Source organism: Mauremys reevesii, linkage group 9, assembly GCF_016161935.1.
Source record: "Mauremys reevesii isolate NIE-2019 linkage group 9, ASM1616193v1, whole genome shotgun sequence".
NCBI classification, from domain to species: domain Eukaryota; kingdom Metazoa; phylum Chordata; order Testudines; family Geoemydidae; genus Mauremys; species Mauremys reevesii.
Window position 1 is genome coordinate 37,020,455 of NC_052631.1, and position 17,401 is coordinate 37,037,855.

The window sequence follows — 17,401 nt, forward strand, 5'->3', positions numbered from 1 at the left end:
CCTCTCTCTTATGAAGATCTGTATATGATCTCTATAGTAATAGTTAATTGTAAAGATGATGCTTTGGAGAAGACATGAAATTAATTTCAATTGTTCAGATTAACACATTTCAATTTACAAAATTCCTATTGTACATATAGAAAAAAATGCTGGACTAGAACAATTTGGCTAAATGGCTTTTATAATACACATTTCATTTGTATGTAGTAATGAGGGTCTGCAGCTCTATAGTTAAGAGTATACTGAAATCTGCAACTAAAATGGGATTTAAATCCTTCCATTTGCTCTGAATTTAGTCTCCAGCTTTAACAAATATACAAACAATAACAATTAACATTCGTATTTGTTTCATATTATGAAAAGTTATTGTCTGCAAGTCCAGTGTGGCTACTTTTATGCTGGGCATGAAGGGGAATATTTTGTCAATGAAGAGTTTGAGTACACATGGTTATGTATGGGTAGGGAGTTGAGCTTGTCAAACTCTCTCTTACACATTGTTTTGGTGGAAAATAGCCTCTTTCCTGAACCAGAAATATTGGTTTCTTTTGAAATTCTCTGGGGGATTTCAACACAAACTAAAAACGGGGTGGGGGGGGGGGTAGGAAGAAAAAGTGAAAAAAATCCATGTGAAATTTTGGAAAATATGAGAACTTCCCTTAAAATTCTTTTTTTTCCAGAGGAAGTTTTGAGGAGTCATGTCTTGAGGCTTGTCTGTATAGTAAGTCCCATTAAATTGGTGGTTTCCTCTGTGTGTGTGTGTGTGTGTGTACTGCACTTAAGCAGCATTATCTCTTAAATGAATCATAGTATGTGTCTATACATTCCAAACACTTAGACATTTCCACATTTGTAGGCTAGGTGGCACTCTTAGTCTGCACTTGTATCCTGACACACAACACTAAAAATGTTCAGAAAAGTATTTCAGATGTAATTCGAAAGAAAAAAGCCTTTCCAACACTGAAATTTGAGAAAATAATAAACCTTTAGACTAGATTATATTTCAAGTATATATTGAATTTTCTTTTTTGGAAAAGTACATATTTAAGTATTCTGTTAAATAATGGGTAAACTTTCCCATGGAAAAATGCATATAAGCTGTGTTTCAGCAGCCTAAAAATATATCAATCTACCTTTGGCAAATCCTATATAAAAGGAGAAATATTATGTTTTATAGGTGCACTCCTCTTTGTATAGTGATACAGGACCTGCTAACCTCAGTAGAAAATTCTACACAATGGTTTTTCAATCTCAATAAATAAAGACTGTTCAAATGTGCTCAATTTAAATATTTCTAAACATTTCATATTCATTTTGAGAAATTAAACAGGCCTTAGCGTCCAATCAGGTTTTTATTTTAATTCCTTGTCAAACTTTTTGCCTGTAAAACTAACCACCAGAGCCCCCAGAAAAGTCCGTGTGTGTGTTTACAAATGTAGACCCTCCATCTGTTCTATAGTGAGTTTGAAAAGTGGGGAGACAAGGGGTATGGTGCAGATTGCAGTCTCGTATATGTTACAGATATTGCTTTCTATGCCCCTAAGCATGTATGAGGTAGAAGCCATTTGTTCAACTGTAATGTGTGTTTTTTTTTTTTTTATTCACTTCACTTTACTGAAGTATGGACAATGTAGAATTCTGACTTGCCTTATTCTGATTCAGTCACGTAGGGCCAGATTGTGATACCCTTACAAGTAGTGAATAGCACTTGATTCCACAAGTAGCCTCATTAACTTCAGTGAGGCTACTTGTAAAGTAAGACTACCCAATATGAGTATGGGTATATCCCAGTCTGGTCCATATTGTACTTAGTATTTCAGGGCACATATGGTACTACATGTGCAGGTTTTTAATGAACATAAGAATGGTCATACTGAGTCAGACCAATGGTCCATCTAGCCCAGTATCCTCTGTTCCAACAGGGGCCAGTGCCAGGTGATTCAGAAGAATTAACAGAACAGGGCAATTATAGAATGATCCATCCTCTGTCATCCAGTTCCCAGCTTCTGACAGTCAGTGGTTTAAGGAAACCCAGAGCATAGGATTGCATCCCTGACCATCTTGGCTAATGGCCATTGCTGGACCTATCCTCCATCAACTTGCCCAATTCTTTTTTGAACCCAGTTATAGTTTTAGACTTTGCAACATCCCCTTTCAACGAGCCCCACAGGTTGACTGTGAGTTGTGTGAAGAACTTTCTTATGTTTGTTTTCATTGAGTGACCCCTGGTTCTCGTGTTATATGAAGGGATAAATAACACTTCCCTATTCAATTTCTCCATGCCATTCATGATTTTAGAGGCCTCTATCGTGCAATAGTATCATTCATTCATTTCATTACAGTATTTCTGTACAAAGTAAATAATACTTTAACAACTATGATTAGCATTTTAAATGGTGTGTGTGTACAGCATCCAGCGCAATGGGGTCGAGTCTATTATGAGAGCTCCTAGATACTATGGAAAGACAAATAATAAGTAAGAATAATAAATTTGAAATCTTGTAAACCAAATTACTTACTGACTGCAGTTTAGGGGTGGCAAATATTGTTTTGTTCCACCTTTTTCACGTAACCTATGATTATATACTTGCTAAAACAGCTTTTTTTGACTAAACTAGATTTTAAATGAGAAGCCTGTTTTTCAACTCAGGTACATTTAAAAAAAATATATCATCTGATGAATTCAGAGGTGAAAGATGGAGTTCAAAATGGTGTGTGTGTGTGTCTCATTATGCAGACTGCTTTATTTAATGCCTCTTAATTTTTCCTATCTATGTTGGTGTTCTATATGTATGTTTCTTTAAACAGATTAGCCAGTATTCATCTGCACATATGATAGAATTCTAATACTGGTCCTTTGAATAAAATACAAGGAGAGACCTTATGACATAGTTCCACTTTACTTTTTTTACTAAGATGAGTAATACAAACTAAAAAGGGAAATAGCATCTTTAAATTATAAGGGGCTGGATAAACCACGTGCTATCAGTACACCACATCTAATCTCTCTTGAAGCAACACTTAAATATTATGTCAGTTATTGCTTGTGTATTTAATAGTGCAAATGTTGTCTTTAATGTCGTAATCACACAATTTTTTCATTTACATACAAACACTTCATCTTTTAGAGTCTCACAAGTGCATGACTCTGCATTTCTTATTTAAAAGGCTTGAAAGAAAAATCAGATTCTTTCTAAACTGGTGTTAGTGAAATATCTAGACTGAAGAAAAAATTGGCAGTGGTTTAATAGTTTGCAAAGTGTGTGTGGGAGGAGACTTTTCTTTGCTAACATCGTAGCTCTCTCATAGATAAATACCATTTCATAAACATGCTCAAGCTGTTCTGCTCTGCCAGATAAGGAATGTGGGGTTGCTTGAGTAGGTTGCTAAGCTTATATCTGGGGCTGATGTCAGTACTAGACTACTACATTTCTGGCCAAGTCATGGAAGGGAGGGAAAACTCCACAGGCTGTCTGTCTATTTTGACTAATATAGTCCAGAGGCACATGTCTAACTGAAGGGAACATTTGGCTTCACGCTGTCTCTGCTAGCTTGTATGGAGGCTGTGTCCACTGCTACAAGGTGCAGGTGGAGGAAGTAACATGTAGCCTGGACTTTCCCCAATTTTGCAGGGTTTAGTTAGAGATCATGGCTTCATGCTACTGGCCACACCCCCGTTTCCTCCCTGGCCCACCCAGTCTCTCCCTCTGCATCCCTGCAAAAGAGAGCTGCCAAGCAGCTAGGCTTCAGGAACACAATGGACGGTAGTGCCCACTTCTTGTGGGCTCTCCACTGTACTTTCTGCTCAGCCCCATACAGTGGCTATGCTGTGATTCTTGTACGTTTTGGCCCTTACCCAGCTGCACAAGCAGAGGACAAAATGTTTGCCCCAATGTTACATATAATAAAGTAATTTTGAATTCCCTATTAAACTTAAATAAGGAGGAAAGGAAGCATCATCTGTTCCTTATTCAGGCAACTATCTGAAACCAATGGGAGCTTTGCATGTGTGGGATGCAGGATCACCTAGCCACTTTGAAATATGAAGCACTTAGAAGTCAGGAAAATCCAAAAGTGAAGGTTGCTCTTATTATATCAACTCAGACCAATTATACATCCTATATATCTTATGATATACATAAATAGCAATGCTTATTAATATTCATGCTTATATAACAGTGGGTGTAATATAAGAACCTCAACAGAATTATAATACATTAAATTTTACACATTAAAAGGCAACTGGAATGGAAAATGCATGTACAAATATCCTATACACAGGGCAATGGGAGGAATCCTATAGTTTGGACTTTCCTGATTTTTTTGAATGCTTGGAGCCTGAGTCTTTTTTACATTAAAGCCCCTTTATACCACTCAGGCAATACAAAAGGGCCTTAAAATGGATGGAAATGTAACTTCCTGTAGCTGAAATTTAGATATCCAATATTTGGGCAGGTGTTGTTCAATCAGATGTGCAGTGGAAAAATTTCAATATTTCAAAATTTTATCTAAAACTAAACTCTACCCGGATTCACCTGTGACTTCTAATAGCAATGTGGAAAACTACCAGCAATAAACCGTGATAATTTAAAAACTTGTAAACCAATTTTATTCACCTGTGGCTTGACAGTTTAAATGTCATTGAGATCTATAAAACTAATCAAATTCTTAAATTTTGAGCAGCAGCTATTTTTGACTTGCCCAAGCACAAATGTTTCTGGATGTCCCAATCAGAAAAGAGATGTTTGTTTTACATTGTCATAACGGAAGCAGCTGAATTGAACTCTCACTCTAAAATAAATAAATAAATAAATGAATGGTCTTTGTGACTCCTACAAAATACAGAAAACTTTAGACCGAAAGAGTGTTTTTGTTTTTAATTCATGCATGACTGAGTTAGATTGGAAATTGGAATTCAACTGGTCCTCACACTTGGTGAACCTTCCAGTAAATTGGTTCCAGTTTCAATAAGACTTGCAAACTTTCTAAACTTGAGTTCTGAGGAAACAGCTGTGTGTGGAAACCATGTGAAATTGCAGCTTTTGTATTGTTTCAACCACAAACCAGCAAACGCTGGCAATTTTAATGGCGTTTGGAATTAACTCAAAAGCTCCAAATGAACCAGAGAACTCATTGCAAAACTTAGAAGCTGCAAACCCACATGAGGCTTAACAAAATAAATGGTTTACAGACACAATGCCTTGCACAGTTCAAATGCTCTATATATGGATTGTGGTGAGGCAGCTATAGGGTCGCACAGGTTTCTTTGACCTTGACCTTGGGTGTGGCATATCAGCTGGACTGGTCTCACTGGTCAGTGATCTCATTCTGATGATAGACTGAAAGAATCATCATGGACTATCGTTTCCAGATATGTCAGTTGTCTTCCTCATATCGTTGACCATGGAAATATTGTTTACACTTCTGTGGATCCTAACAGAGGTAGATGGACATGTTTAAGTGACTCCATTTTCTTCTCTCGAAAGGACCTATTGAGTAGTCTGGGCAGTTGTGGTGTGGTATGCCACAAGGCTTGAATCTCTCACCCTTTCAGTTGAGTGTGCACATAGTCATATTGAGGAAATAGTGAGGACTGGGTTGAAGTTTCATCAGTATGGTGACCTTCAATGAGTGTGTGCTTTTGTTGCATTTGGGTAATGTTAGTTCAGTCAATATACAGGGCTTTTTATTTACTTTAAATATGCCTTGCGGCTGTTAAATAGACCCATTTAAGAATGGAGGTGGGGACATGTGATTTTTAGTGGAGGGGAACTGCCTTGTAGCTTTAGAGGAAAATAATAAAAAAGTGAGTTTGCAAGTCTGTTGCACAACAATACAATCATTATTTTTAATTCTTTGTCTCTAGAGGCCATGGCCCAAGGATCGCTGAAATTCAATATAATTATTACATTCTTTTAAAATTGCAGCTACACGGAAATATAGCTGCTTTCTAAGAAATGCTAAAAATGAGGTGTGCGTGTTTCTTATACTAGTGTTCAGTAATAAATTAATCTGTTGCCCTCTAGCCTTTGAAAGCCTTGCTCGTTTCAAAGTTTAAATAGATCTGGAAAAATCCTGTAACATTTTTTTCTTAAAGGGTAAAAAATCGGACACATCAAATTTTACGTCTCTTCCCCCCCTCCCCAAGCAGATACATGTCCATATAAGTCCCACTACATGTATATACCAAAGAGCAAACAAAACCTGTAAATATAGGGCTTTGTTGTTGTTCTACTTTATCCTTTATGTATTGGGTTTTTTTGTATTTAGAAAATACAAGATCCGCTGTTCAAAATCTAAGATCATGGAACTCTTGCATGCCAGTTTCTTTGAAGGTTGCCTCTTTTAATGTGCAGGTTGCAAGTGCTTGTTTTCATATTTACTGAACAGCACTGGACAATTGTGTAGTCTTGTGTAGAAGCTAAACAAAGGACGAGCAGCAACAGTGTACATTTCCTCTTTCTGTCTCATTCTGCTCCAGATGCAAAGAAAACAAACTGATCACAGGTAAAGCAAAAAGGATTTCAGTTTCATAGCTTATGCATGATAAGACCATCTCTGGAAAAGTCAAATAATGCTATTTGTTCACATTATAGCAACACCCCACTATCACAGACACCATTAAGATGCTGTCAGCATTTCTATTACGATCACATGTTTCAGGGGCTTATAACATGGCCATGAAAAGCCACTCTAAAAATTGAATCCAGAATATAGACTCTATTTGCTATATTGTGTGTGTTATTCTTGGCATTGCTGGGTGTGTGTCAAAAGTGTATAATAAAAAAAAAAGAACTGGCTAAATCAGAACAGGTGTACTGATGAGATATGGAGTCCAAAGACATCTCAGACTCAGGTCACTGATCTGCCCATTGCTGAATTTTCTTTGTCTAATAATATGGGATATAAAAGGACGTACAAGAATCACAGAATGATTTTGAAATATTGTGGCTTGAACAAACCCATCAACAAAAAGAGGAATTACAGAAATTATCATTTTATAGGCCCTGTATATCTAAGATTGTACTGGCAGAAATTAAGCCCTCTACCCGAAACATAGTTTATGTAGGTAATATCTGGGATGGACTTGTCTTCGGTACTCACTGAAAAGTCTGCTCCATGGGAATATATAGGGTCCAGATTCTGGCTGGCATCTGCATGGGCATTCAAAAGGATGAAATAAGGGTGCAAGGAGCATTCCCTTTTCCTTTTGCATCCTTGTGTCAGGGCTAGTTACGCATCACATGGGAAGCCTATTTCCCATCGCTCCTCTGCTAGAGTACCCCTGGGTACCGGGTGCCTAAAAGAGGACAGGTTTAAGTGAGGATCATGGCAGAGTGGTGAAATGTAGAAGGGGTTAATATTCTGCAAACTCTTCAAAGGTATTGTACAAGACACATTTGTTTGGGCTTCCTAGGAGGCCATCAGCCAGAATTCCTCCAGGGGCTGCACAGACCCTCTCTGCCCCCCTCTCGGGCTCCCAACAGTACATGGGGCAGAATCGGCCTATAACAAACTGCAGAATGTCATCAGCCTTCAGAAAATGCCATGATTTAATTAAAGAAGTGCCTTTATGTACTTTATTAGAGTAGCAGTTGCTATTACTAAGCTTATAGCACCATGTTATTAACTGACAATGGTTGCAGGTCCTTAGTCTTCAGCTAATTCCTTTAGAAAATGCACAGAATTTTGCTGCCCTGAAGAGTTATTTAACAAGTGTTTTTAATGAAAGAGTAGAAACATTGCACTCCATTGATTTGCCCCATGCAGTGAAATGTCACAGTCATTGGTCTTTCCCAAGAACATTACATGAAATTGCACCTGTTTTCATTACAGTGTTCAAGTACAATATTGTTAAGTAAATATTTTCACAAAAATGTGACCATTTTGAGATTTCCTGAGGTGCGAGCTGTCTCGCATGGTAAATAATTAAAGGATGTGCTTTTTTGTCTAGTAGCACAAACCAGTGCTTGATATAGGTTTGATCGTTTCAAATGTCTTTTTGATAATCCATAACTGTCTTCTACAATTATTTTCATCGTCCAGCCAACCAAAGATAAAAGGTAGAACATGCTTCTTTTGCCTACTCCCAAGGAAACTCCATTATCCTTGAAAGGTCATGTGACTGTGAAAAAGCCAGTCAGGACTGAGAGAAGCAGCCCACAAGGACACTCTTGGTATGAGCAGAAAATGAAGTTGTTACCAGACAGCAAACTGCAGCCCTCGATTCTTATGAATATTTGAATGAGTAACTAAAAACAGCTCAGTGAGCTCTAAGCCACTGTGACAGCTGACACTGCCTGGGAAACTAGCAGTCTACAAGGACCATGATGAAAAGATCACAAGTCACATTTCCACCGCCATTGCAATAAGTATATTATAAAATATTATTGGATCCATTGTCCTCAAATAGTAGCTAGGGGAAAAAACACTGCTCTCCCCCAATAAATTATCATAAGCAAGATACTCACAGAATCTCATGTGATATTTTGAATGCATTAAAATGCAATGATTTCTAACAATCTACTCAAGGCAGGAAAATAGTCACATTTTCTAGACATTGAAATATTGATGCTGCTGTTGCTTATACTCATAGAAGATTGGCCCTAGTGAATCTTTCATGAATACCTTTCAGCTAGTTCCACGTGGTAAGGAAGATGATGAGAACAGTTTCCCTGAAGCTAAAATGTTCTGAATAATTTGCACAAAAATGTATTAAGCAAGGTAACTGAGGATTAGACTATATTTTTGTAGCAATCATAAGATGTACAGAAGCCCTGCAAAAAACAAAACATCAACAGTCATCCATACTCCGCCCCCCTGCCCCCAATACATGATGTTAAAGTGCATTTTCTGACACTGGAATTTTTTGTGTGCATCTTCCAAAGCTGTATTTAAAATCACAGTTGGTATGATGTGCCTGGATATGTGGATTAAAGGTTAATGCATCATCCTTGGTTTACTGACTGGGTCTGACCTTGCATTTTTTACTCGCATAAACACTTTTTACTCAAGAGAGTAGTTCTGTTGACTTCAGTGGGGCTACTCACATCAATAAAGGTGCAGGATCAGTTCAGTATGTTATTGACTAAGATAGTGGCTTTAAACTAGTACAAGGGGAGTAAAACTTTCACCTAGTGCAGTTATTTGTGTTACCACTGCAAATTTATATTATACATCTGACTCCAAATCCGGATGAATTTTTCAGATAAAATGGGGCTGATTTACAGTAATTGAATACCCAGTAAAGGAAGCAATGTGTTTATAACAGTAAAAAGCCTGTTTGACAAGAAGTGAAATTCTTTGTGTGCTGAGTGGTACCTTACTCTGTGAGTAATATCATTGTTCTTAATAAGACAAGATATGCAAAGTTCTACTCAACATGAAAAGAGTGGCAGAATCTGGCCTGACTTCAGACTGGAAAATGGGAGAGCCAGAAATAGAAACCAGGGCTCATGACTCCCAGTCTTGTCTCTTTCTTCTCTAGAGATAAGATGTATTGGTGCTAGAGGATCCCCAGAGGGTGCTGGATAAATCAAAAAGCAGACAACAGGAGATTCTGCTACTGACCTGGACTAAAAATTCTCTACAAGCTTCTCTTTCAACTTCTTTATTTATTGAGATTTTGGCATATGTTCTTTGATCTTTAACTGTGCCTCAGGGACTTTACCTGGCTGTGATTAATTGAAATGGTTTAATTCTACTAACATGTTTAGATTGAGTATTGACATGGATATTAGTTCAATTTGCTCTTTGGAGCAAAGGTTTTGAAACTTCTTGCTCACGCTATTTGAGGGTATTGTCGTTTTGGGGAAAACTTTATTGCATAAACGTGCATAAAGATGCTAAGCCTGAGAGAGAAATGACTTACCAATGGAGGAAAAGAATTATTGACTAGGCTATAATATTTGCTGTTTGACAAGCACACATCTGTTAATTCTTTAATCAGAAAAATACGTACTGATGGCCATTATCCCCTCTTTCTTCTGGAATTGTAAACTGCCAGAAATCTTAACAATGACTCCGTGTGTTCAGTCGGGATAATCTGAAATCATATGGGTCATTATTTAGAGCTAGATTATACCATCAAGCACAGCTCTGAGTACGGGTCAGTGTGTAGGTTCCTTCCACTCTAGGGTGACCAGATGTCCCAATTTTATAGGGACGGTCCTGATACTAAGGGTTTTTTCTTATATAGGCACCTATGACCTCCCACCCCTGTCCTGATTTTTCACATTTGCTATTTGGTCACCCTAGGGGTGAGCACAGTGAGGCATTATGTTTCAGAGACCACAGTGCCTTCCTGTCCTCTTTGACTGCATAGCAGAAAGGGGGTAGCTAATCTAAGACACCCCTTTATGGGTTGCAACAAATTTTCTCTTCCTCCCTCAGCTCGGGGGTGGAGGGCAGGAAAGGAGGCTAGACCCATGATGCTAGCTGTTCCTATTCCTCCCCATCCACTCACTTTGAGGACAGTATCTATCAGGTGATATGGTACTTCTATTCAGGCTGCAGAATATAGATAGGAATCCTTATTCCCTCCTACCCCAGAATATCTGTGTTAAGACTAGGCATGATCTAGCCCCCCCCAACCTGCTAAATTAATGAGATGTACCAAAGTTCTGATCTGAAGACATTTCCAATACCTTTCTCCAGTCATAGGAGGGTAAGGGGCAGACAGTGTGCACCCTTTCTCCTTTTGCTAGGACTGGGAGCATTCACTTCAGTAAAATGTCAAAAAATCACTTTATTAATCACTGGAGATGCTCAGAAAATGGGGTATTTTCCGCCTATGGGAAAATTTAGGCAGACAAAAAAAGTGTTTGAAATTTTCCATGGAAAACAGATGTTTTCTGTTTTGTGTACAGTGTTCTGGGTATTAACATAACTCTCCTAATAAAGAGACATTTTAATTGTAGATATATGGAGCCCTAGCTACCAAGGTGTGCAACTGCAAGTAGCATTCAAGTCATGTGCACACAGACTGATTTCCTGATGCTTCCTCCAGACCCTTCATGCCTGTAGCCCCTGCTCTTCCTACCAAGTTCCATGCAGGTTGCTGTACTTTCCAGAAGCTTTTATTTAAAGAAATAGGAACAGATAAATCAGTCCTTAAGCACTGTCACTTACTCCTCTTGCCTTGTTCTTAAGCTCTCATAGAGCTTAACTGTGAAAATTTTGGATAACATAATGTCAAGGGCAAAGGGTCTTGTTTGCTAAGCCTTCACCTACCAGTCACTAAGGTCTTTATTCACCTCCCCTTCTCCTTTGATTTAGTGCCAAAAATAATTTCAATGGGGCCTCAATTCCTGCTCCTGCTTCCCCTTTGTATCTCTTAAAAAATCCTTTGGAGATGGGAACTATAGGATAACACAATTTATGAATAAGGTGCTTTGAGTAGTTTATTTGTCTTTACAAGGCACCAGTGGTGTTTGTGATTTTAAAAAGGCTCCCATGTGGGATAAGAACTTCCAAGAGAGTCTCACCTCACCCTGCAAACTATTCAAGTCAAACACTGCTGGAAAGAATGAGAAAGTTGGTACTCTTTCTCCAGCCTGACTCGCATTTCAGTGCATGCAAAATAAACTACTGGATATCTTTCCCATTTTCCACAAATACTAATGTGATAGCATTGCAGGGGCAAACCCAGCTCCTGCGCAAGCATTCAAATGGTCCTGTCCTCATAACCTGTTTTGATCTTAAAATATTTCCTTTTTACTAAATCTGCAATGACAATCTGACCTACATTGAGAATAAGAAGTATCTTCAAATTTGTTACCTAATTCTGTTTAATATTTTTCAAAAGGACACCAGGCATTAGATGCACATAAACAATGGTTCCTCATTAAATGAACATTCCATAGCATACTAAAATAACCAATTCCTCATCCATCCTTTGGCCAGGAAGCTTCACTCAGTGGGGTTCATTGCCACAGATAGTATCAGGACAGGAAGGCTCAAGCTGCAAGATATATTATATATTTGCCTCAGTAAGAACACCTGAATTTGGGCCAAGATGCCAAAATTTATTATGGATAATAGAAACAGTGGTGTGTGTTTGTTCAGTCATCCATCATAATCTTCCATGTGTCATTCACCTTAACTACTTCAAACTAGTAGTGTGAAGAACATGTTAGATGTACTGTATGCATATGGCAATATACAAACTCTGCACTGGACCATGTTAAGAAAGCGTTCGTGCTCTGATCTGCAAACTGGGGGCTTGACTGTCTATAGGTGCTATGCTGGACAGTGGAGAGTGGCAGAGTGGAGAGAGAACCCATGATGTAAACTGCATCATAGGTAGCTTTTGCACAGGGACTTATGGCATGTCTAATGTTTCTTTACCTCCCTGCTTTGGCGTGTAGGGTGACTCAGTTTTGCCTTCATAATGTAAAACAAATGATAGCTTCCAAAATATTTTGATTCTTCTCCTGCGTAGCCTAGGAAAAGCACAATTAAATACTATAATAATCATTCTTAAAAAAACAAGACACCCTCCCACAAAAAAAACAAACAGTAAGTTTACTCAAATACCTAACATAAATAAGGTAAGAACACATTTCTTAAACTAAAATTTGTATTGTTTTCCCCTTTCTTTGTGCTTTCCCACTGTCAACTTTCCATTACCGCTATTCAATTGCACGCTGGGAGGTTGCAAGGGATAGTGATCAGACATTTGTGGCACCGCAAATTGCAGCAACAGCAAAGAATTGCTCCCTAAAAATAGCCTTTATAGGTTTTTTTTCCCCTCTGAAAGCAAATCTCTGCTCTGTTTTTCAGTAAATAAATGCACCGAACCACACAGTCAACTGAACCTGTAGCCGACAAGGGGTTTGCTTCCACAGTTGACTTTCATTTAACCATGGAAAGAGAAGAAGAAGAAAAAAAAAAAGGAACACTTTATTGAAAAGATCAATCTTTTCCTAGCATTGTGTTTAAGAGGTGTCTGTTTCGGGGTATTCAGTAGCACCTCTGCACCTACAGGAAAAAAAAAAGAATAAGGATTTGTATCCTGCTCTGCAGCTGAGAAACACTGTAGCACTTTTCAGTGACTCTGGAATTCATTTCCTCTGAAATTTTGTTGGCTTTATACACACAAAACAAGACTTGAGAACTGATTCACTGCCACATCTTTTTCCATAGAAAAAATAGTGTAAACTTCCTTTGAAATCATCAAACTGAATTGTGGATACGTTATTTACCGGCTTGCTTTGATTTTATAACTAATGATGGAGGCACTGCTTGTGAGTCAATACTTAAGGCTGAATTTTTCATTTAAAGCAGGGATTCAGACTTTGTTTGGTATGAATAATATAGCATAGCCTCTCCAAACATACAGCACTTACTCTTTTTGAGTACAGAATATATCTAGATAGATAGCATTTGCAGGAAAACTTGTTAAATTTTATTCATAAACTGACATAAATTGGTCTTTTAAGAAACTCAGCAACCACTGTTTAATCTCTTTGGTTTGAATGATCATAACAATGGCACATCAAATACTTTAACTTTCCATATTGCTAAAACTCACTGAAAACTTATTCACAGGCTACATTTGAAGCAATTAGTTTGTAATTAAGCAAAGTTATTAGCTGTTCTATCCAATTGTTAAGTTTATAGACTACGGACCAGATTAATAGCTCATGTCATTCATAAGACGTGTCATTATGCCATTAAAAGTAACTTAATAAATCATCAACATTCCTTTCCAATTAATTTGCATGCTGTAATTCTATTGACTTGAAATGAATTAGTGGAGTAAGAGGAGATTTTACATGTGTAAATATGTAAATATCCTCTTTCAGAGCTCTCTGGAAATGTCCAGGTTATATTAACTTCTGAGGGTGGACTGTCAAAACAAATACCAATCCCCAACAAATTAAGTGAATGCCAAACCTGAAGTCACGCTAAACTATGTGTTTAAACTTTTTAAAGTCCAAAAATATTAGGCAATTGAGTAAGAGATGGAGAAAATAACTGCAGTGTATATAGATCAGGGATCGGCAATCTTTGGCATGTGTTCCACTGGGATAAGCCCCTTGGTGGCCCCTTGGTGGAGCTGCGCCTACAGCTCCCATTGGCCTGGAGTGGTGAACTGTGGCCAGTGGGAGCCACGATTGGCTGAACCTGCGGATGCGGCAGGTAAACAAACCAGCCCGGCCCACCATGGGGGCTTTCCCTGGCGGGTCACATGCCCAAGTTTGCCGATCCCTGGTATAGATCAACTGGTGGAAATGTTTGGTATTTAATACATGTTTTCTAGAGATTAAAAATAATAATAATAAAGGCTTATCTCTCACAAGTTAGCTATTTCTATCAAGAGTTTCCATTAAGCTAAGTGATTTTTTCAAGGGGCATTCTTTGCAGATTATTAAGGACCGATTAAGTGCCTCATGGGCTTCAATTACAATGGTTTTTGCAGAAATAAAATATAAGATGTAAATGACAAATTCTTTCATGGAAACCCCTGATGATCTGATTAAGCATCTCAGGAAAATCAGATTTCTATTTTTATCATAGGGTAGACAGTATCCTGGTATGTTTAAAAGAAATAAATTAAGCCATACTTTTGATTAACTTCTCCTTGGAATAACACGGCATTGCACTAGTCATTGTTTGAAATGACCAAACACATACGGCAGGATGGTGTTGTTTAAGCTATTTTTATCCCTGTTCTATATCTTTGCTTGGGATTACTGTCTTACAGTGTTACTGGAGACAACGAGGGGACAAATCATTCCATGAGATGTTGCTTGTGAAGTAACCTGAGGCAAAAAAAAGAAGGCAATCAGAAGTAGTTCAGGTCTGGGGATTATTACTTGGGGAATTAAGAGCCAAAAATAGGAATGCAGCCAGGGTGTAAGTAGGAGAAGCAGATTAAAAAAGTGAGAATGAGTCAGACTATTTATATATATATAAAAAAAAAAGCATGGAAAAACTTGATTGAATGTCCTGGCATATTAATATGAACTCTGTCTGCGTTGATGGGAGGTGTTCATACACTATTGTGATGAGGACATTAGATAACTGTACAAAATCAGTATTAAAGCTAAGTAACCCTGTGCAAGATCCTCATGTAGATGCACTTAAAACAGTTTAGCTTGTGTTGCTAAATAATTAAATTCAGGCAAGTGAGGTTCAATCTGCTTTAAGTGCATCTACATGAGGGGTTTACACTATCTTAACTACATTGTTTTGGGTTTTTTTTAATAATTAGCTGAATTGTTGCAATTCTAATATAGGCAAGGCCTTAAACACAACAGATGGTTTGACCTTCTGGAGCTGGCCTGGGACTGCTCCCAATACTGAAGGCATCCTGACTGCCTTAGATCTTGCAGGTCAAATCCCTTCCCAAATCAAAACCACAATCTTGTTCTAATATGTTTAGAGTAGAATACAGACAAACATGGTGTAACAATCTGCTTCACAAACTCTGTTGTGATAATTGGGCCTACAAATTTACCTTAATAGGGAGCTCAACTGTGAGAGAGTTTATAAAGTCACAATAACCTATAACAATAAATTGTGGTGAGAAACTATGCAGAAGGAGTTCAAACAAAGAGGCCTACTGATATAATTCAAGGACAGCGTTAAGATCATGCCTTAGGAGCTGTGTTAGACTAGAAATCAATGAACCAAAATCGGTGTGTCAAATTGAGCTTAATTGGTGACAAAATAATGAAGGGATTTTCTATTTCACCTATTATTCCCTTTTAGGGTCCTTTTTAAAAGACAAGAATGGATGTGTGTATAAAAGTTAGGAGAGGGAAAAATCTGGCTATCATGATGCTGACTGACTGAAAGATGAGAGAAGGGAAAGGTGCAAGCTTCACCATCATGACTGCCACCCCTACCATCTCCGGGGACTCTAGGATCCAGCCAGCCTTTGTCATTCTGATCCTGACCGGAGCGGGCCACAGAGAGGGACCCAGATGACATCTCCATCTCCATCACGTGAAACTTTGTTTCTTGCCCCTTCCCCCTCCTCCTTCCCTCATCTTCTTTTTCTTCCCTACTTTATTTCTTTTTTCCTGTCTTGCTTCTTCCTTCTCTCTAATAGGAGTGTGACTTAGCTGGCCAAGACTGTATATTTTGCTACAGAAAGGCAGCTAAAAGCAATGCCCTAAACAGCCTGATGCAGATGCAGGTTTGCCAGGTCTTGGAGTGGCTGATAAGATCAAGTGCTGTGCCTATGGTTTTTGGTTTTGTTTTGTTTTCCAGCAGTGAGGTTGCAAGTGAAAGTCCAGACCAGAGACAGAAGCTTTCCCCGTTTTGTGTGTGTTTGTCTTTGTTTGCCTTTTAGGAAACAAGATCAGACTTCTACAAGTGCTCCAGCCCATCTAAACTTAACTTTTTCTCATTTCCCCCAAAAGGACAGTTATTACCATCTAAGAGCCTGTAAAACAAGAGGGTTTCTTTCTAACGCCCGGTCTACACTAGGGGGTAGGGGGAGAATTGATTTAAGTTACACAACTTCAGCTATGTGAATAATGTAGCTGAAGTCGATGTACATAGATCTACTCACCGCGGTGTGTCTTCACTGCGCTGATTCGACTGCTGCCGCTCCCCCATCGACTCTGTCTGTGCCTCTCACACTGGAGGAGTACAGGAGTCAAGGGTGAGAGTGCTTGGGGGGTCAATTTCTAGTGTCTAGACTAGACGCGATAAATTGACCCCTGCTGGATTGATCGCTGCCCGCTGATCTGGCGAATAGTACAGACATACCCTAAGACTTTCTCCAGCTAAAGGGAATAAGGGATGTTGTTAAAATGAAAACCTTGTTTAATACTTTACATTTCAAATGCTTTAACTGTTTTTCCCTTCTCTGCATTCTTGATAAAGGGATTTAAAGATTTTTTTTATGGCGTGTTTGCCATGTACTGAGCAGGCTAAGATCTCTGTATACCAAACCCCAAACCTTGTTTAAAACCTTTTTGTGGTGGACAGTCATGTTAACAGCTCTGACTCTTTGGGCCCATATATTCTGTCTAAATTAATACAACCGCTCCTGTTTTACTTCTTTGTGATCTTGCATATCATGAGGCTGGGCAGCAATTGGCACTCTGCTGTACCTACATGTAGATCCATGGTACTGCACTGTGTCTCTACTGGTTCCCCATATCACTCCAGAGATCTTTTGTATGCTGTATGAGACAGCTTGTGCCCTTTAATTCTTCTCACTTGCAGGTATGGTACATCATGCTTTCTGCTGCTTCGAAGCTGTAGAAAGCTAGCATTCTGCTGTCTTCCTCATTGCACTTTTGCATAGGAGCGGACAATGTAGCCCACACACAATTTTGGTTGTTATAGAAAAATGTGCTTCATAATAATGGAGTTTATGGTGAATTTGAATAGAGCCAGCTTGTAGAGTTATTATATCCAGTGCAGCCAATGCCGGGTT

At 38.5% G+C, this 17,401-nt stretch overlaps 1 long non-coding RNA gene across 2 annotated transcripts in view; it reads left to right on the forward strand.

The window, feature by feature from the left end:
• The window catches only part of LOC120371503, a 110,702-nt gene that overhangs the window by 61,246 nt on the left and 32,055 nt on the right, over positions 1–17,401 (forward strand). Inside the window, exon 3 of one of the 2 annotated variants that reach the window (XR_005584408.1) lies at positions 12,781–12,975. The exons of the other annotated variant lie outside the window; for it this stretch is intronic. This is a non-coding gene — a long non-coding RNA (uncharacterized LOC120371503). Of the gene's footprint in view, positions 1–12,780; positions 12,976–17,401 lie in introns of those variants that run through there. 2 annotated transcript variants of the gene reach the window in all.